Source organism: Ambystoma mexicanum, chromosome 6q, assembly GCF_040938575.1.
Source record: "Ambystoma mexicanum isolate Mex_15411 chromosome 6q, UKY_AmexF1_1, whole genome shotgun sequence".
In the NCBI taxonomy this organism is placed as follows: Eukaryota; Metazoa; Chordata; class Amphibia; order Caudata; family Ambystomatidae; genus Ambystoma; species Ambystoma mexicanum.
This window is the reverse complement of record NC_090937.1, coordinates 156532436-156554457: the sequence shown is the minus strand read 5'-3', so window position 1 is coordinate 156554457 and position 22022 is coordinate 156532436. Positions and strand designations below refer to the sequence as shown.

At 51.8% G+C, this 22022-nt stretch overlaps 1 protein-coding gene across 2 annotated transcripts in view; it reads right to left on the bottom strand.

The window, feature by feature from the left end:
- The window catches only part of USO1 (USO1 vesicle transport factor), a 1608467-nt gene that overhangs the window by 81479 nt on the left and 1504966 nt on the right, over nt 1-22022 (bottom strand). The window lies entirely within an intron of this gene.

Here is a 22022-nt window from a genome sequence, read left to right as displayed (position 1 = left end):
GTGGCAGTATGACCAAGTGAAGAGCCGCAGAGGGGTAGGCGGGAGGGTTCGCATGTGAATCCATGCCAGAGCCATGCTGGAGAACAACAGTTACAGGTAAGTAACTTGTTCCTTCTCCAGCAAAGGGTCTGGCATGGATTCACATGCTCATGAATAAAAGAATACATAGCAGTTCACACATGCACAACCACGGGAGGTGGCAATAGGCTCAACATTAAGCAATACAACAACTCAACATTAAGCCTCCTCACCAGGCTCACCTTAAGCGAACAGGTTGCGCAGCACTGCTTGGCCGACCCTGGACTCCTCCCTGGAGTCCCGATCGACACAGTAGAATCTTGTGAATGTGTGCGTCGACCTCCACGTCGCAGCCCTGCAGATGTCCACCAGGGACACACCAGACAGGAACGCCGTGGTAGCAGCGATCGCTCTGGTCGAATGGGCTCTCGGACGGCCGGGCAGCGGTCGGTTTGCCAACCGGTGACAGTGCATGATGCAGCCGGAGAGCCATCTGGAAATGGAAGTCTTCGAGAGAGTCTTCCCTTGATTCACAGTCCCAAAGTTCACAAACAGCTGTGCTGTCTTCCGAAAACTCTTCGTGCGGTCCACGTAGAACTTCAGCACTCTAGCTACGTCCAGCGAGTGCAGAGTCTTTTCAGCCGGCGACGAATGAGACGGGAAGAAAACTGGCAACACCAAGGGTTCGTTGAGGTGGAAGTCCGACGGCACCTTGGGCATGAAGGAGGGGTGCGTCCTCAGCACCACCCTCGTGTTGTGAAACGTCAAGTATGGCGGCTTTCAAGATAGGGCCTGGATCTCTCCCACTCATCGTGCGGAGGTGATGGCCACGAGAAACGCTGTCTTCCACGACAGAAACTTCAACGGTGCTGAATGCATAGGCTCAAATGGGGGCCCCATGAGCCTGGTCAGCACCATGTTGAGCTCCCACGCTGGGGCAGGGGCCTTCACCGGCGGGAATGATCGGAACAATCCTTTAATAAATTACTTCACCAGTCGATGAGACCACAAAGTCGCCCGTCCCGTAGTTCTGGTGTATCGTGAGATGGCGTTCAGATGTATCTTGATGGAAGCGTGAGCTAGTCCAGCCTTGGCCAATGACAGTAGGTACGACAATACTTGAAGGGCCGTAATCCGCAGAGGGTTAATCTTCTGTGCATGGCACCAGGCAGAGAACCTCTTCCATTTATGTCCGTAGCACTTGAGAGTTGAGGACGCCCTGGCCTTTGCAAGAACCTCTCTGCAGTCGGCCGGGATGTCGTACCCTCCAAACTCTAGTGCTGCAGGAGCCAGGCCTGCAAGTTCAGCGACTCCGGGTTGTGGTGAAGAATGGCGCCTCCTTCTCTGGAGAGAAGATCTGCGTCCGTCGGCAGCTTGACTGGTGTGGACGTTGACAAGTCCAGAAGGTCCGGGAATCAGATCTGTCTCGGCCACGCCGGTGCGACGAGGATCATCCTGCACCGGGACATCTTGAGCTGGTTGATGACCCGGAGCAGCAACGGCAGCAGAGGGAACGCATAAAGAAATAGGCCGTCCCAGGGGAACGAGAAAGCATCGCCCATGCTCCTCGGCTGGGGGAACCTGCTGGCGAACCTCCGGCACTTGGAATTCGTCGCCATCGCAAAGAGATCGATTTGGGGTTCGCCCCATCGTCGGAAGAGTCGATCCACTTGATCCTGGTGTAGTTCCCACTCGTGGCACGAGCGCAGCTCTCTGCTGAGTGAGTCGGTGATCGTGTTTTTTATCCTGCCAGATGAAGAGGCACCAGAAACATCCCTTGGGCGACGGCCCAATGCCACAGATCCTGGGCTTCCTTGGATAGGGCAGGGGATCTGGTTCCGCCCTGCTTCCGGATGTAGAACATCGTGGTGGTGTTGTCGGTGAAGATCCTCACCACCTTGCCCTTGAGGGACGGAAGAAAAGACCTGAGGGCCCAGAACACTGAGCGGAGCTCCAAGATGAAGATCTCCGGAGTGCGCTCCCCAACCTTCCAGGGAGGCGTCCGTCGTCACCGTCACCTGGTGAGCTGGGGTCTGAAAGTCCGTGCCCGCCGACAGATAAGAGCGGGTACCCCACCATCGGATCGCCTGACGGAATGTCTCGTTGAGAGGGATCCTGTCCTCGAAGCTGCCCCTCGACTGGACCCAGCGGGCGTCGAGGAACTCTTGTAAGGGGCGCATCCGAAGCCTGCAAAGGTGCACCAGATAAATGCAGGAGAACATCATCCCGAGGAGGGACTTGATAGATCTTACCCTGGCCATGTCCGTGGCCAGCAGACGCTGCACCTTGCCCAGAATGGTCCTGGTTCTTTCCCACAACGGCAAGGCCAGCCGCGCCACTGTGTCGAGCTTGGCTCCCAGAAACAGGGCGACTTGCGACGGAACCAGGTGGGATTTTGGAAAGTTGATGGAGAATCCCAGGTCCGTGAGCAGCTGAATGGTCTTCGCAGTGTGCTCCACGGCGAGCTCCCTTGTCCTTGCCCGTCATGAGCCAGTCATCCAGGTGGGGGTAGACGTAGATCCCCTGTAGGCGCAGCCACCGGTGCGAGGCACTTGGTGAACACCCTGGGTGCCGACTTCAATCCGAACGGGAGGGCCTTGAACTGGTAGTGCCGCCCTTGGACCACGAACCTGAGGAATTTTCGGTGTCTTTTTAGAATGGGGATGTGGAAGTACGCAACCTCCAAGTCCAAAGACGACAGGAAATCGCCCTCCTCCAACTGTCCCAGCACGTGCTGGAGGGTGACGATCCGGAACTTCTGTGCCTCGATGTACTTGTTCAGTCATCGCAGGTCCAGGACGGGGCGCCATCCTCCTGTCTTCTTTTTTACGAGGAAGTACCTTGAGTAAACTCCGGAGCCCCGAAGCCTCCTTGGGATGAGCTTGATGGCACCCTTCTTGAGCATCGCCCTTACTTCCAACAGTAGTTGAGGGACGTGATTTTCCTTCCTGGCCACGGGTGCAACGCGAGGGCACTTCTTCTGAAACTCTAGGGCGTGCCCTTGGGCCAGGGCGTCCAGCACCCAATGGTCGGTGGAGATGGACTCCCACACGCTGACGAACCTCGCCAGCCAGCCTCCCACCGGGGTGCTTCGGCGGGGGCCCGAACCCACGGTCGGTTCAATCTTGTTTGGAGGCCGCCTTGACCTCCCTGTCGACGACGGGCACCACCTGACTTGCCGCGTCCCCTGTAGGCTTCCTGGGACGAAGATCCTGCCGCTTGGCGGTATGTGGAGGAGCCACTGCCGGATCCCTTGGAGGCACCTTGTCTGCCTCCGGAGCTCCGAAAGGACGGCCGTCGTTGTTGGAGCACTCCCAGTGCCCGGGCAGTCTCTGTGTCTGTCTTGATGGCCTGAAGGGACTCATCAACCGCCTTCCCAAACAGGTTGTTACCGTCGAAGGGCATGTCCAAAACCTTGGTTTGTACGTCCTGGCGGAAATCCGTCGCCTTGAGCCACCCTCGTCGTCTCAGGCAAACGCCGTTGCCCAACTGACGGAAACCGGTGTCGGCGATGTCCGTTGCCACCGTGATGGCGTGGTCCGAAGCAATCTCACCTTCCTGTAGGATTTCAAGGGCCTCAGCCCTTTTGGCGTCCGGAAGGAAGTCCAACAGCGGGGCGATTTTGAACCACAACTCCCTGTCGTAGCGGGCTACGATAGCCAGGGCGTTGGCCGCCTTGATCGTCGTCGCTCCGGATGAGATGACCCGCCGTCCCATCGTGTCCAGCTTCCTGCCCTCGCCGTCCGGCGGGGAAGTTGATGTCGAGGCCGATGCCCCCCCCCCAGATTTCTTCTTTGCCGCCGCCGAAATGACCGAATCCGGGGTAGGTTGCGCTCGAAGGCACAAGGGGGCAGCGTCGGGGACCCGGTACTTCTTCTCGTACCGGTCCCTCTTTGCCGGCGCCGTGGCATGGTTCTTGCAGAGGGCGAGCCCATCATCCCAGATGTCATCAAGAAGTGGTACGGCGAGGACCGTCTTCCTTTTAGCCTTGTGCCGTTGGTAAAGGAACCCTTCCTTCTCTTCTGGGCAGAGCTGGAAGAGCTCGGATGCCCTGGAAATCATGGCATGAAAGGATCCAATCTCGTCGGGCGGGGACGCCCGGGCAGGGGGCGACGGGGACACGTCCCTCGTCGCCTCCGTCGTCATCTGTACCTGTCGTAGCCGTGTCCGTGCCTGTATCATCCCCGTGGGTAGTAGACCAGGGGGAAGGCAGAGCAGGCAGCAGAGGTGGGAGAGGTGGCGTAGGATGAGTCCTCCTCCTCTTATGCGGTAGACTTTCCTAAAGGTCCTGGCTCCGGTTCCCCCATCGGGTCTGGCTCAGGTACCTCCGTCGGGGGGAGGGGCAACCTTGTCCTTCTCTCGGAGCATAAGGACTGAATCGCTGACAAAATGGCCGCCGAAGTGTCCTGCGGCGCCGGAAACGATGGGCGCGAGGGCTCTTGAGGAACCTCGTCGGCGACACTGTTGCTCTCGTCGTCGCCCTCGTCGGGATCCCTCCCGATGGGCTGGGCCTCTTCCACGACTTTGATGAGCTCTTCTTCAGAGGTCGTGTCCGTATCCACGATGGCCACCTGCCCCTCCCCCACCTTTTCCAACGAGGACTTCGTGGGGGTCTTCTCAATCGGCCTGAAAGAGGACTCCCTCTGCGGTGGCAGGGAGACTCTGGGTCCTGAGGTCGCCTCCACTGGCATAGCCTCCACAGGCTGAGCCAGGGCCGCTGTGACATCCTCAATCGAGGTCTTAGCAGGGTGAATTAAGGCCATCGTCACCTTCTGTACGCCTGGGGCCTTCACCTTGGGGGGAGGGTCCGAGCCTCGCTCCCCCTATGCCGGAATCTTCGAGATCGACCAGGGCCTCTCCAGAAGCTTCGCCGGGTTCTCAGACTTTCTCTTACCCGAGCCAGAGCGTTGGCTCGTGGTTGATGGCGCCGGGGAGGATGCCTGGCAGCCAAGGAGCCCGACCGTTCGGCGTTCCCGGTGCCCGTGGACTCGCGGTGCTTGGCCTTTTGTTGGGCCCCCGTCGCCGGGGCACCCTCAAAGGACTTAGAAGACCGCTCAGACTTCTTTTTCTTCTTCTCGCCTGACGGGCTCTTCCCTTCCAGCCAGTTGGCGAGACGGAGGTGGCAATCCTTCATGGTCCGCTCCGACATGTTCCCACAAAACGCACAGTCCTTCTCCGTATGTGTCTTTTCCTCATGGAGACAGAGGCATAACGAATGCTCGTCCTCCTTGAAAACATTCTGAAGCTGGCTTCCCGGGTGTCGAGCTTCCTTTCTCCTGGGACATGTCCGGGGTAGACCTCGGAACTTCTGGAATCCTCCAAAAGCGTAACTTGACGAAATCTTCACCCTTGAGGGGCGTAGAAAACTCTGAAACGGATCCCCGTTGATCGGATGTAGAAACGGTGGAGCTTGAGGCTCTATTTAACTGAAAAATTAGAAAAATCTCCTGAAAAAGCGCAAAAACGCAGCAAAAGCTCGAGAGCTACAGCACGAGTACTCCCAACACTTGAACGTGCGGTAAAAATCTGAGGAGGGCTGCCAGAGGCGGGGCTTAGCTGGGGACAGTATGACCCAGAGACCAGTGATTGGTTACTACTAAGAAATACAGATCAGAAACTAAACTGATACTGATTTTTTCTATATCGAGGATTCCCGGCCTGACGACGGGGAATATTCATGAGCATGTGAATCCATGCCAGACCCCCATGCTGGAGAATCAACGTTGCCAGGAGTACTTGGATATTGTCAACAGAGGAAGCAAAAGTTATAAGAAGGAGGGAAGACAAGGGCAAGCTTTGGAGGAGGAGTAAAGGGATTCACCCTAGCTCCTCGAAGCAGAACACAGTACCTTATTCAAGGAAGAAGCTGGTGCGCCACGGCAGTTGTTCCTGGTAGTTTCCTGCAGACCCACGGTTCCTGGTGCTTTGGTTGTGGTCACGAGAAGGAGGACGTCGGGCGGGGTCTGCACTACGCAGGGATGAAGCCAGTAGCAGCGACGGTGAATAAAAGGTGTGCTACTTTAAAACAGGAGAGGCTCATCAGATGGCTATCCGGACCACTACAGCAGTGTGCAGCGATTTCAACCACGAAGAGGATCCTCTGGCTGTGGGAGATGAGCTGGTTGACCCCACCAAGCTCAAGGGAAGAAGACTCTGGACTGGATCTTCTCTGGTCGTCGAAGGGTAGATAGCTCAGGACTGCAGCAAGGCTTCACAGGGACGGGATAGTTGCAGCAGCCGTCTTCTTCTCTGCTTCTCTTCGGTTCCTTGTAGTTCCAGTGGCGACTCTGACTTCCAGTCCAAGAGTCCTGCCTTTTATGCAAAAATCCCCCATTCACACAGCCTGGCTCTCAATCACGCAGCAGGGGGGTTGTCCAGCCCGGACAACCACCTCAGCCAATCATGGCAAAGTGTGACTTGGGTTTCCTAGGATACCCTGTGCAGGGGGCGACTACACCCCCCCTCCTTACATTCAGCCCACCTAGACACCCAGGCGCCTAGAGGAGGGCTTCTTGGCAGAAGCCCACCAAAAGATAGTGAACAAAGAAGGCAAACCTGGTTAGCCGCGCAAAGTAAAACACAAGAAGGACTTTAACAAAAAGAAATGGCGAATAAACCTGACCGGAGCCAAAAGAAAGAGTATTTGGTCAAGCGGGTTTATGTTCGAGGCTAATATAATAGCCAAAAACAGTACCACGTTTATATAGTATAAACGCGGTAGAAAAGTTAGGGTAGATACCACTGCCACCAGCCAAGTCTAAATGATAAAAGAGAAAAACAAAGCTCTAGGAGGTACAGATAAAAAGGGCTAAGAATTAACCCTTTCCAATACTCCATGTAAAATGGGGGTACTGGATCTGTGGTTAAATGACTATGTTAAGTTAATGGCAACTTTACCCTTTTCTGAGGGACAGTAGTCAGCCCCAGAAATGGAGTTGGTGGGGAGTCTAAAAGACAACCCTGTGTCACTGCACTGAAGGTGCTGTGTAACACACAAAAGAAGAGGGCTACTGAAGTGGTGTACTCCAGAGCCCACAATCACAAAAACAGATGAAATACACATGGCAAAACATGGGTAAGAGTGGGGGAAAAGCTCACACTCTTACCAAGTGGAAACAATAACTCCAGAAATCCAGCAAAGCTGCTGGGGGACTCACTAGGTAAGGGAAATTAACCACTGAATGAGAATCCTCCCTAACAAAGGTCTTCCCTCTCCCCCGCTGAAAAAGTTTATTATTTTCGCCAGACACCGTTTAAACAGTGCAGATTGACAGCTGCTACTTGCTACAGTCTTTTTCTGTGGGGGCTGCAAGGGGTTCCTCTCCCCGCTGATAATGTTTCGAATTTAAAAGTAACAGTGTAGATCGTTACCTGTACCATGGGGGTTGAGAGGTGTTCCTCTCCGACGCATTGGGAAATATTTTCGGCGAGTTTCAGATAGGGCCCTTCTTGAACCTGTCAGCAGTTTTTTTACCCTCAGCGCTGTAAAGATAGGATCTCCAGGTTACAAATATTTTATCTTTTTAACCCTTCCCTATGAACATTTGTTTTATGTGTAGGTTATACATTTTAGATCCTAGGTGTTTTTAGGATTCCTATTTTTTTTTAAAGATCTTTAGGACTTTTATTATTCTTCTAACAAATGTGTGCTGCTGTTTTAACCTGTTTTATTTTTTCTCCATTGTCTCATTTTGCAACTTTGCACATCATCACTATAATCCCTTACTATGGGGAAAAGGAAAGCAGGGGACAAGGTGAGATTGGCGCTAAAAAACCTAAACGTGCTAAACCTGTAAAGTCAAGTAGAGACCCCCCGAAACATAAGTAACCTTTTGCAAAGGTCATTGGACTCATCATTAGTGTGAGGGATTTGGAGAGGGAGGCACCCATAGTGAGCAATGGTGAGTACAGGGAGGACAGGGAAGTGGTCCGGCAGGTAGTGCGTGCTGCTGGTGCGAAGGAGAGCACACCCAAGTCAAAAAGGGCTTTGGCAAACAGCATCACACGGAGGGGGATTTGGAATGAGCTAAGCCCCAGGTGTGGGGTGGGAGCTCCTGGGGCTACACTATGCGCAGGGGTGCTGGATCAAACCACCCTGAATCTGCCTCCGGCAGCAGCCCCTTTTGTAGGGGTAATAACAGGCTTTCCAGGGCTTACGGAGGGCGGCTTTGAGTCAACCATTTCCCTAATGAATAAAGCAACGCACTGGATAAATTCTAACCTCATAGGGCCAAAAGTCGACCCAGGCATCATTCTTATGGCAAGAAGGGTAGGATGGATTGGCCAAAAGCCCAAACATCTGGCACGGGACTGTGTGGTCGTGTCATTCTCAGAGCCAATGGTGGTCAGTTATCTGATCAGCTCCAATCTCTCTACAGGTCTCAAACCTAATGGAAGCAGACTCTACAGTAGTCTGGTTTCCCTGGACTACGTTTATTTGGGTGTGGAGAATCAGGTCGTCCTGGGGAAGGGCCAGTGTGGAAATGTGTGTGTGTGTGTTTGGGGGGGGTGTGGGGATGCAGTGCAGAACAAAGCTAGGGGGCAGGGTCCGGTATCCACTTTTTGGCCGCAGTAATGATGAAGGCTGGAGGACAATACCAAATTGGGTTGTGTTGAGCCATAGGAGGGAAAAGGAACCTACTAGTGGGCCAGAGATAGCCAACCGGTATGAGGTTTTGACCTCCTGCGAAGATTTGGATTGACACACGGGTGTCCTAGCCCGAATGGTTGACCAAGAGGATCAAGGGAAAGGGAGGAGCAGCGGGGGACAGAGCTCTGTGTGGGAGGCAGGGCCCCTAATATGGTATTTTCGGAGTATCGCCGGGTCAAGGGGAAAGTTTGAAAGAGCAGACATTGTTGAGTTCCTAAAAGCCCATGAAGTTATCCTCTTGCAGGAAACCTGGACACTGGAGATCCCGCTGTTGGATGGTTTCCTATCATATGGGATCCCCGCAAAGAAAAATGCAAGAGGAAGATGCTACGAGGGTATGACAATTCTAATTAAGATAACTCTTGATTGCAGTGTCAGGGTGTTGGAAACCAATATGGACTATCTACAGGTGATCCGCATTTCCCCTGTAAAGGGGGATCCGCTTTTAATTATAAATTTGTATAACAGCCCTCATAAAGCAGAGGTTGACAGGCTATCAAGGGTGAAGGTGTATATTGATGATCTTTTGGCCAACAGAAAGAATAGGAACGAACACTATATTTGGGGAGGGTATTTCAATCTCAAAATGGGTGTTGGTTTGCCCAAAGATTTATTAGATCCATTAGAGGACCAGATGTTACAAATTCCACAGCCGCATATGAGGGATGTCAGTGGCTGTGCTAAGGGTCTTCAAATGAGTTTATGGCTTACAGAATGGGGGTTTGCACGGTTAATGGCTGCTAAGCACCAGACATTCCAGGCCATCTGACCTTTAATAACCATCTAGGCTCGTCGACAAATCGATTATTTTTGTATCTCACTGGACCTTTGGGATGTGGCTGTGGGTTTTAAAGTACTGCCGGATGTCAATAGTGATCATCATCATCCTATCCATTTGACAGTGAAGGGGCTGTTGGGGGTCCACAAGATATTTCAGTGTGCCCGGTAAAGGTGTTGGCTCCCTGTACCAGAAGAATTAAATGGGAGAAGATCAGGGAAGCCAATTTGCATATATCAAAAAAGGTAACAGGCGCTCCTCTCCAGAAAGAACATGGCATGATAACCTGTTCTGAGATGAGAGTTTGCAGCACACGCCTTTGTGCTCACTGTACCTTTCACAGATGGGAAATATCCATTTGCATATCAGTCTTTGTCCCGCCCACATGGGCAGTCCAGCACCGAAAGGCTATAGCAATTCCTCTCTGAACAAGAGTACCGACAGCAACCCTATACACGTGTTTCAGCCTTGTTGGGCCTCATCAGTGTCCATGTGGGCAGGACAAAGACTGATATGCAAATGGATATTTCCCATCTGTGAAAGGTACAGTGAGCAAAAAGCGTGTGCTGCAAACTCTCATCTCAGAACAGGTTATCATGCCATGTTCTTTCTGGAGAGGAGCGCCTGCTACCTTTATTTAAACAATTTGCATATATCCACTATATCAGAGAATGTAGCCCTAATTCTCAGTATTCTGGATGGCACCTCAATCCCTAGGTGGATTGTGGATAAATATGTGGAACTGTAGGGAGGTTTCTCCAAATGTTTTACAGCACTCAGTAAGAAGGAATGGGAAGGCCCCAATCACAGGGTGGTTTGATGAGGATTGTAAAGGTGCTGAAGGCCCTCAAGGCTCCAGTTTGCAGTAGGAGTGAGATTGCTCACACCACAGCTAAATATCAGGGGGAGTTTAAGAAAAGGAAACTAGAGATTGAAGGAGAAGCCTGGGGGGGGTGGAGTTCTGGACGCTTCCAAACGTAATGATCAGAAGCATTTCGGGAACTTTAGTGGAGGGAATCAAGTGGACAGACCGGGCCAGAGTCACTCTCGTCTGAAGTTTAAGCTGGAGGATATGTCCAGAGCAATTAGCCAGCAAGCCTGTAATCGTGCACCTGGTCCTGATGTGATTCATTTGAACTTATTTCAGGATCCCCTTGGTCGGTGGGCCTGCTACTAACTGTAGTGTTTAATGCCTGTATGGAGACGGGCTGTTACCCTTCCTCATGGAAAAAGGCCATTTATTTTCCCTATTTTTAAGAAGGGGATTCAGCAAGCCTTATATCATATAGACCGATTTCGTTCCTGGACACATCTTTTAAGATCTTTGGGAGGGTTTTGCTGAGGTTAATAGAGGCTTGGCTCGCTGAGGAGTCGGTTCTGTCCGATGTACAGTTTGGTTTTTACCCTGGGGTGGGTACTATGGAGCAGAGCCTCAATGTGTACCTACTGGTGGCAAATTCAGTTTTCTGTAAGGGTGAGGAGGTGTACCATGTGTTCATGGACCCCAGCCCGGCCTTTGACAAAGTAGATGGGTCTAAATGATGGGCCGTGCTCTGGTTCATGGGTTGCCCGGGGGATATCCTAAAGGTTTTGGTGGAAATACATACAGATAATGAGGCCTATGGTCACAGTGGCCCGGGGGGGGGGCACAGCACAGGTTGTTTTAAGGTTGGCTGTGGTGTCCCTCAGGGGTGTGTTTTGGCTTTGATCTGTTTCTGCATGTATATTAACGGGCTCCTAAAGGATCTGATTGAAACAAAGGCTGATTTGGTTTTGGGCGGCAGGGCCTTTCCTGTGCTAGCATATGCGGATGATACTGTGTTGCTTGCCAGGACCCCCAGAGCATTACAGATTCTTATTAATGCGTATGAGACCTTCATGGGAAACTTGGGGCTCAAGATCAACACCAAGAAATTGGCTGTAATGGCTTGTATAGGCAGAAACCGGTCAGCGAAAATGTGGCCTATGTTATGTAATGGAGAAATTATCCCAAGGGTGAAGGACTTTGATTACCTTGGGATCAGATTCTCTAAATCTCTCACAGGGAAGGCGCACTTAAAAAAACAATCAGGTAAACTAACCTAACAAGTAGGGGAAATATCCTGTTTTCTGTCTCGATGTGAGGGCCAACCATTAGACGCTGTGGTTAAAATCTATTCGGCACAAAGAAAGGCTGTTACTATGAATGGTGCTCCACTATGGGGTTTTCAAAAAGCTAATGAGTTAAAAGTGAAGGAGAACCTGTTCTTTACAAGGCTAATGGGGCTCCCGAATTCCTCTCCCTGTATCTCTATCCATAGAGAATTAGGTATGGAATTTTGGGAGGACCAGTGGGCGCTGGCCCCTATAATTTTCTGGGTCAGAATATGGGCTAATGAAGTGCAACACTTTGCCACTTTATAATTAGGTCTTTAATGTCTAGTGATAATTGGAGAAGAATCCCATGGCTCGATTATATTGACAAAGCCCTGGTTGAGGGCAATATAAGGGTCCCCCCCAGATGCACTTCTGACCAAAATCCAGTTGAGATGCTTCAAATGCATTTTGTGGAAAGTGTTTGCAATGAAAAGAACCTTTATGGAGCACGTGACTAATTCAGATAGAGAGCGTGTGGTGATTAGCCGGGCAAACGCGATACAGCCCCATCTAATTTGGGGCACCACCAGGAAAGATCGCTGGCTAATCAGACGTGCAAGGTTTAATTGCCTTCTCTCCTTAGGGGAAATGCAGCTAAATGATGTGGTTCCCTGGATTCAGTGGGGTGTCCATTCGGTCGGGTGTCCAGTGTGTAAAAGAGGACTTGGTCCACCTACTACTCTTTTGCCCGGGTTAAAGTGGTATTAGACGATCAACCTTACTGCCAGTACTAAGGGAGGCTAATATCCACTTCCATAGGCCTGCTATCCTGTTTCTTTTGAGTGCTGACTCTGTTTTAACTGTGTGGGCATGATTTTCTTTTTTTTAAAGAGCTATGCACTTTAGGAAGGGGTTGTTCGGCGAAGGAGCCAATGTGGATAGTAGTATTGTTCTATTTGTACGTAGAGTTGGGGTCTTGCGATTACTAGTCATTGTCATCCAGATGGCTGCTGTTGCGAATGTCCTCTTGTATTTTATCCTATGCTTTCAGTATTGGATCTTTTAAGTCATGATATTGTATGCACTGTAATTTGATATATAACATGCTGTGTTGAATTTCAGTAAGGGAAGGGATTTTATTGATTGCAATTAATTGTGTTATCTTATTTATGTATTTGATGGAATTGGAATCCAAATAAACATATTGACTGACTATCCCTATCTGACCAGCTGCAAGGACAAGGCATAATAGGTTATCTCCTTCCACCTGTCGCAGTGCTCAGAAACCCTCCTCCAACCAGGGAAACACTTGGGGAGAACTCAAAGCCGCTTAGCAGTGGTGCCGCCGCCACTGACACTCCAGGCGAAGACGACTGGCTCTAAGAGATCCCCTCTGACCCTGCCATGCCCTGTTTGTCCTGCAGCAGTTGAGCCTTCTTTCCTTAAGGAACATGGTGTCTGTAACCTCTACCTCTAGAAACAAAGGGGAAAGATTGCTTTGCAGCGAGTTTTTCGATTCCTTGAACTGTTCCAGGTATTCATTGGCCTTCAGTCTGAAGACGTGCTCACCATCAAAGGTCATAACAAGCAACTTAGCTTGCACATTCAGGAAGAGCTACGAACTGTGGAGGTATACTGTCCTCCTGGGCACCGTAGATGTTCCCATAGCACAGCCAATGCAGTCAGCAGCATTGAGACCCGCCTGGAGGGCTTCACATGCCACTTCCTTCCCATCATTGACAATGTCAAAAAATCAATTAATCACCTTTCCCGCTGTACGTTACTCTGCCGCCTTCATTATCGCCCTCCAGAATGCATGCGATTATTTGACAAAAGCACAACTGGCATGAATTGCCTTTAGCGCCATACTCCCAGACGCAAATATCTTCTTGGATAGAGCGTCCTTTTTTGACTCCCTTTGTACGTAGCAAGTTTGAGGTGGACGATTCAGACCTTGAACTAATCGTGGCAGCCTGGACCACAAGCCCCTTAGAGGTAGGGTGGGCAGATAAAAAGCGCAAGTCACCCCAGGCCGGCATGTATTTCTTCGTCATCTCGGTATCAACTGCAGATGTCGAACACACAATGTGATCAGATATAGTTGCGTTGGAAGGGAAGAATAAGTTACTCTCTTACCTGGTAACGTTCTTTCGATGGGATGGTCCGACGACGTGTTCCATATCTATGACAGTAATCACTACAGCTGTGCTGCTTCAGAACATTTTCGGCATCTGCGTCCTGCGTCCATGACGTCGATGCGCCGTCCTCGAGGACCTCCTCCGACGGCCGACGTCATCCGATGTGATAAGTAGGACGCACAACGCCCGTAGCCTCAGTTGTAGTTTTTTCCCCAGAACGTGTGCCACCAGTCTTCTGCCAGTCTGACACACAAAGCGTTGCGGAAACGTAAGCTGCAATCGCATAAGAAATTCTGTAGCGGGGAAGGTAGGGAGGGAGCGATATGGAATACGTTGGACCATCCCATCGAAAGAACGTTACCATGTAAGAGAGTAACTTGTTCTTCGAGGGGATTGGGTCCTCCGACGTATTCCATATCTATGACAGACTCCCAAAGCAGTACCAATGCAAGGAGGTGGGAAAAGAATTTAGAAAACAGAAATTTAGCATGCCCAATCAAATTGCGGAGTAAAGGACCATCTTGCCAGAGGCCAGATCCTGCCCCCGGATGGAATCGAGGGAATAGTGACGTACAAAAGTATGTACCGAAGCCCAGGTGGCTGCATTACAGATGTTGCGAATAGGAACACCCGTCTGTAGGGCAGTAGAGGCAGTCATACCCCGGGTAGAATGGGCCCGTAAGCCGACCGGTGGGTCCTTACCCGCCAAGCGGTAACACTCGGAGATAGCCAAAATAATCCAGCGAGACAAAGTCTGTTTCGTCACAGCCTGTCCCAAACGCTTTCCAGCGTAACCAATAAAGAGCTGATCGTCCACTCTGACCCGGGACATGCGTGAAATATAAAAGCTTAACGCTCTACTAGGATCAAGCCTATGGAGTCTCTCCTCTTCCTTTCCAGGATGTGGAGGGAATTAAAATGCCGGAAGAAAAACCTTCTGGCCTAAATGAAATTCCGACACTACCTTCGGAAGAAAAGAAGGACGAACGCTAAGGACAACCCTGTCCTTATGAAACACAGTGAAGGGTGGCTTAACTGAAAGTGCCTGTAACTCACTCACTCTGCGAGCGGAAGTGACCGCAACTAAAAATACCGTTTTCAGAGTTAACAGTCTCAAAGGGCATGAATGCAAAGGCTCAAACGGAGCACCCATCAGAAACTTGAGAACAAGGTTCAAATCCCAACCGGGCACCTGGAAAGGTGACGGAGAGAACACATTAGTGAGCCCTTTCAGAAACTGAGAAATTAAAGGAATTTTAAAATAGGAACACTCTTCAGACGAGCGCTTAAATATGGACAGCGCCGACAGGTAACCTTTAATGGTACCCACTTTAAGGCCCCTGTGGGCCAAAGAAAACAAAAAAGACAGAACAATGGGAATTTCACATGGAAAAGGATCGACATTCTTAATCCTGCACCAGTCGCAGAACTTCCTCCAACGGCAACAGTACAGGGACTTTGTTGCGGGCCTTCTGGCTGAAAGCAACACCTATATCACGTCTTCAGGGAGGTCCCAATCCTTATACCTCAACCTTTCAGAAACCAAGCGTGAAGGTTGAGGGACCTGACCTCTGGATGGAGAACCTGACCCCCCCCTCCCGTGAGAGCAGATTGTCTCGGTAGGGAAGATGACACGGAGGGCAGATGGACAAGTCGAGAAGGTCTGGGTACCACGTCCTCCGGGCCCACGCCGGAGCAATGAGGATCATCCGGGAACCGAACCTCCGTAACCTCTGCAGTACTTGCGGGATGACGGGGACTGGAGGAAACGCGTACAGCAGTGCGAATGACCACTCCACCACGAACGTGTCTCCTAAGGCTCCGTTTGGAGGAAATTCCTGCGAGCAGAACCTCTTACACTTCCGGTCCACACTGGAGGCGAAGAGATCCACTTGAGGGGTTCCCCAAAGGGCCAAGATCTCCAGAAGAATCTCCTGAGCCAACTCCCACTCGTGAGAGATCACGCTCTGCCTGCTCAGAGCATCCGCCGTCTCGTTTTCGTCTCCTGCCAGATGAACTGCTGAGATCGAAACTTCCTGCTGGAGTGCCCAGAACCAGAGCTGCATCGCCTCCCTGCACAGAGGAAGTGACCCTGCCCCCCCCCCCCTTTTTGTTGAGGTAGTGCATGGCCACCGTGTTGTCCGTCAGGATCAGGACATTCTTTCCTCACACAGTTGGCAGACAAGCCTTCAGGGCATATGGAGTCTGGACTCCGACAGAGACCAACTACCGTTGACTGTCAACTCGTTGGCATGAGCTCCCCATCCCGTGAGGGATGCGTCTGTCACGATCGTCACCTCCGGCCAGGGCAGCCAAAATGGAGCCCCCCTCATCAGATTGCCTTTGTCGGCCCACCACAGAAGGTCCTGGGCGACCGAAGACGGCACCTGAACAGGGTCCGACATCCTGCCGGAGGACAGACCACTGGAGCTTGAGTGCCCATTGCAAAGATCTCATCCGCAACCTGGCCTCTGGCACCAGAAGAATGCAGGATGCCATGAGGCCGAGCAGTCTCAAGAACTCAGACGCTGGGAGATTCTGGGCAAGTTGAAACTTGTGCACCATCTGCTGAATGTGATGAGCCCTAACCTGGGGAGGAAAACACTGCCCCAGGGACGTGTCGAGCACTGCTCCGATGTACAGGAGCCTCTGAGTTGGCGTCAAATGGGACTTCAAGTGGAGGGAGAATCCCAGCTTGTGGAGGGAGTGGCAGGTGACTGACAGATGATCCAGGACTTGCTCAGGAGAGCGCGCCCTGATCAACCAATCGTCCAGGTAGGGGTAGATGTGAATCCCCCCTTTCCTGAGGTGCGCTGCCACCACTACCTTGAGCTTGGTGAAGACCCTCGGGCGGAGGTCAATCCGAACAGCAGGACCCGAAACAAAGTGCGAGTCGCCAACCGCAAACCTCAGGTACTTCTTGTGCTTCGGATGGATCGGCACATGAAAATAAGTGTCCTTGAGGTCGAGAGACACCAACCAGTCCTGAAGTTGAAAGGCCTGGAGGACTTGAGAAAGAGTAACCATCTTGAACTTGTCCTTCCTGAGGAGTTTGTTCAAACCGCGCAAGTCCATGATGGGTCTCAATCCCCCGTCTTTCTGGGAAATAAAAAATAAGGGGAATACCATCCCTCGTTCCTCTCCGCTACAGGCACCAGTTCTATGGCGCCTTGCTCCAGCAGGGATTGAATTTCCTGCGCAAGGAGCGGATCCGGACTCTTCAAAGAGAGATTCCCCGGTGGATTGTCTTGAGGCCTCCTCCGGAAAGGAAAACAGTAGCCGTGGGTTATGAGCTCCAGAACCCACACATCTGAAGTAATGGGGCGCCACTCTGCAAGATGCTGCACCAGCCATCCCCCAACTGGCGAACCATGGGACATGGCCTCATGACTGAGCTGAAGCGGCTGCAGCGTTGCCTGAGGGCAAAGAGGCAACAGCCCGAGCGAGCGGCCTTGGCACCTCGAGTACCCTGTTTTCCACCTCTGGCACTCCTACGGTGGCCTTTTTGACTGGCAGCTCCTCTCGCTTTACCAAAGGATGAGTAATAACGAAAGGAACCTCGCCTCCATTGCTGTCCCCTAGGACGAAAAAGCAGAGGTTGTCGAACTGCAGCGCCCAACGACTTCGCTGCAGCTTTGGAGGTCTGCAACCTCTTAAGGCTCTCGTCAGCCTTGCTGTTCCCCCTCAAAGGGCATGTTGAGGAGCCGGGCCTGCACATCAGAGCAAACCCCGACTTCCGCAACCACGCAAACCTGCGTATCACGGTGCTCGCCGCCATGGACCGGCTGACGCGATCTGCCATGTCCAAACCCGACTGAACGGCCTCACACATAGCATCCTTGCCACCCTGAACCATGGCAAGGAAACCATCCCATTCATTCCCTTCGGGAATATATGTTCAGCCGCCAAGGAAACAGTTCCACAGAGTGTGCGTGAAACGAGACAAGGCACAAATGGAGTTGGCCGCCTGAAGCGCCATAGCCCCTGCAGAAAACACTTTCTTCGCCCAGCCGTCAAAACGCTTGTCGTCCCTATCAGGAGGGATGGTAGGGTACGACGCCTCCTTTGCCGGGGCCGTAGCCGCCTGCACCACCAAACTCTCCGGAGTAGGGTGCTTGGACAAGTAGCAGGGGTCACTACTGGCTGGGCGGTATTTTCAGGGCAAAGACTTCCACACTGCCAGGAGACTCTCCGGAGCAGTCCAAGCCGCTGCCACCCTTCTTTGCAGAGCCATATGGCATGGCAGTACCGGGTCAGTTGGTGGACCAATGTCGAGGATATCCGTAAGGTCATCCTGAACAAACTCCCCTGGGGAGCAGACCATCCTAAGTACTCGGTGACCCGTGACATAAGTCGCCGGTACGAAGAATCAGCATGAGTGCCAGGCTCTGGCCTACAAAATTCCACCTCCGGAGAGCTGTCCAGCCCACTAGCATCATGCAGGGACTGCCTCGGGTCCTCAAACTGGCTATGGCCCGAGAGAATCTCGTCAGGCACCGTGTCAGGCACCATGCCATCATCAGAGCCCTCATCCACCTCTGAAATGAATTCCAGATGACGGTAAGAAGGCACAGAACTGGAACCAAAGCCATGCTTGACCTTGGCCAGAGCCTTGCTAGGTGGTTCCCCCGAGCCACGGGGTACCACCGTCGACACAGCCCCGAAAGGTGTCGAGTGAATCAGCGCCAACGTCGAGAGAATTGGCGTCGACAACAGATGCGGCTCCGACAGCATCGACGGCGTTGACACAGGCCTCGAGGGAGGAGCCACGAGCGTGTCCCTCGACATCCTGGGCACCGACGGCTTCCTCGGAGGCAGAGCCTCGAGAGAGTCCGTCGCAGACCTCGGCGCCACAGGCATCTATGTCTTCCTCGAAGACTTCACAGGTTCACGCGGTCTCGAGCGTGTCGAGGACCTGGACCGCGGCTGCCGAGAACGATTCCCCTTGACCGAGCGGGACCTTTCCCGCAAATCGTGACGACCACCCGAGCCCGAATGCGTGCGAGCGGCGTCTCTCGGCTGATCACAACCGAGCCCACTCTGAGGCGCGGACGGACCAGTGCCCTGCGATTCGAGAGTCGCCAACATTTTCTTCCCGAAGGAAGCCCATTCCTCCGGTGTCGCATGCTTGTTGGGGTAAGCGACCCGCCGATGGGCGGAGTCCTCGGATGAGGACGGGGAAGGCAACCGATGACGGCGCTTCCGGGAGTGCCTCAAAGAGGCAGAGGAGTGGCGAGACCGACTCCGGGACCGAGATCCACTGGACTTCCGACAACGCGGAGAGTCGCCCCTCGAGTCGTCCGTCGAAAGCCCCGCAGACCTCGACTTCCGGGGCTTGGACACCTTACCTACCGATAACTTCTTGTGCTCCCGCAAGGCTTTCGACATGAGCAACTGGCAGTCGACACAGTCATCCATGTCATGGGCCTCCCCGAGGCACCAGAGGCAGGCGTCGTGCGAGTCCGTGACCGACATCTTGGACCCACAGTCCCTGCACTTCTTACGGAACTGAGGCTACTGGCATCGTGTGTCCTACTTATCACATCGGATGACGTCGGCCGTCAGAGGAGGTTCTCGAGGACGGCCCATCGACGCGAAACACAGACGCCGAAAAGTTTCCGAAGCAGCACAGCTGTGGCGATTACCGTCATAGATTTGGAATACGTCGGAGGACCCAATCCCCTCGAAAACGCCCTTTCTAAATGAGGACCCTTACCAAGGATATTAGTTAGGTCATAGGACTGCATGGGTTTGGCGGGAGCACCAAGTGTAGGGAGCTGCTTGCTGTATATCTAGGCCAGGCGAGGTGCTGAGCCTACTTTCCTTGTGCAAAGGCCTGGAGATCAGCCTAGTCTGTGAAGAGGTCCACACTTGTCTCCTACTCCCACTGGATCCATTTCAAAGAGGACTGGATGTCCCCATCCTCGTCAAAGATGGTCCTCATCGACTCAAAGAACTCTGCTCTCGATTCTGGTAGGAAAGACAAATCCATCATAGATGTAGATGGAACCACCTGATGGGGCCTCCAGATGCCGACGCCTCAAGGGCCACCAGCGCTGTGGTCTGGTTTTAGAGCATTGAGGTCGAGCCTGACCACGTAAGATCCGTTGCAGCAATCCGGGACCAATTGGTGACAATCACTTGTGGCACCGAGGCCAGAGCCATACCCGCCGTGGATTTATGAAATAATTAAAGTCAGTCTCTCTCTCTCTCTCTCTCTCTCTCTCTCTCTCTCTCTCTCTCTCTCACATATCAACGCCTCTTCTATTTCTTGTGGGAGATCGAATGGTGTCCCTCACTCTGTGAATGATAGCTCGTCTTAGCCCTCTCCCAATGCCTGTCCTCCTTCTTGGGCATGGGTCCTTTAATATAGGGACCTGAGGGTCTGGTGGCCAATCGAGCCAGAGACTTTGAAGGGAGCACTGCAGCGTGAAATTCACCGATCGTACCCTGTGATCCTTCGGGTACATGTGCTGACATGACCCACACTGCTCAATGTTGTGTCCGGCCCCAAGACACCACTCACAAATGTGTGGGTCTGTGATGAACACCTTTGAGCTGCAGTCCCTGCAGTGCTTAAACCCGAAATGGTTTAAGGACCGACATGTCTGTGTCACAAATACAAAAAACATTTCAGTCATAGCCACAGCTTTTGGAAAAAAAGAACTGAGGTGTGGGGGCGTAGTGACGTGATATATGGACCGCCAACATCACAGCCAAAGTGGGGGAATGGCGTGGACAAAGCATGATGAGGAACAACGCTGAGCCGCACTATGCCCCTGGTCAAAACATTTTCTGAGCAGCTTATGCTGGGTGAGATATTTATCAAGATGAGGAATCTGCGGGAGACCACAATGCACTAAAAGATCAGATTGGCCCCAGATGAGCAAAAGAGCAAATGGGAGGGGAATAAGACCACCAAAGGAAGTTGGGGTATAACAACGGTGGGAGTAATCAGATGGGTTGGATGCAGACCGAGAGACCAGGCAGAGAAAGGATGGTGCAGCAGAGGTTTGAGAAGACTGTTTTGGATATTTTTACAATTGAGGTGTTGGTTCTGAGAGAGAGAGAGAGAGAGAGAGAGAGAGAGAGAGAGGTGTAGAGGATTATAAGAGAGTGCTAATGGTTGCTGGAAGGTGAGCGGTGTTAGAGAATAAAAGAATAAGCAAGTGAGAGCAAGAGGAGTGCCTGAGGGAGTGTAAGATAAATCAGTATGGGAGAGGAGTGTGGGCAGTAGAAGAGAGCATGGAGGGGAGAGAAAGGGAGGAGAGTAGAAGGTTGGGCTGTGGGAGAGTAGAGAGAAGAGCGCAAAAGAGAAGCTAGGAGATTGTGTGACCATCTGAGAGACAGAGGAGAGAATGCGAGAGAGGGTGTAAGAGGGAGCAGAGTAAGGATGGGAGGACGTAAAGAGAAAGAACACCAGAGACAGGAACACAAGGGCGTGAAAGCCAAGAGTGAAAGGAACTTGGCAGTTGGAGAAGAAGCCTGACGCCATTGCAATACTAATTGGATGAGTGTCAGGGGTCGGCTCCCCTAGAGGAGCCCCGGAGTAAGGTAGAGAAGGCAAAGACCTTTGGGCCATCACCATAGACCGAGATATTGGTAATAGGTGTTACCGACCTCTAGTTGCCAACCTTGAATACAGGAAAGCCAACGCTATGGAGGTGGGAAGCCCAAAAGGGACGGGGAGGGCGGCCTTTAATGTGCCATATTTCAGTTACATATTGTCAAGATTCTGAATGATTTCAGGTGTACAAAATAAACGCTCTTGAACCATCCTCTGAACCCTGGGTGTTCTGATGGCCATCAGGGACAGTATCTTTACCTTAGTTGGTTAACTTCAGACATGCGAGTGGTTTATAGAAAAGGTACTTTATTCCAATATTTACAGTAGCAAACATTATTATTCATACCCTTGTTTCCCAATAGTATTGAGGACTTGGGAACTAGCTTTTAAGGGTGGGTGAACATTTCCAAATTTAATCTTCATATTTCACTCTCACTTCCCTTACCCCCTACAAAGAGGAACCTCAAGAATTCTGTTCCTTTCCCTTCTTCGGTGGTGCAGATGCACTTAACAATGAAGAAATGAAACAATTGAAACATACCACCATGTATGATCCCCTTTCATTTTCTTTAAGGCTCTACATTTTCCAACACATAGATGTTTTTTGAAACATGCCCTGTTGAGGGCGAAAGGCCTAATCTGTATCTCTTGTCTTCGACCAGTGTTTTTTCACTTATATTTCAACCATTTGGGTTAAACAAAAATCCTTAATGAGCCTACATCTAAAACCTTGTCAGGAACACTAACTCTTAATGATAGTAGTGCCTCACTGATAAGTGGCAGTTTTTGAGAAGT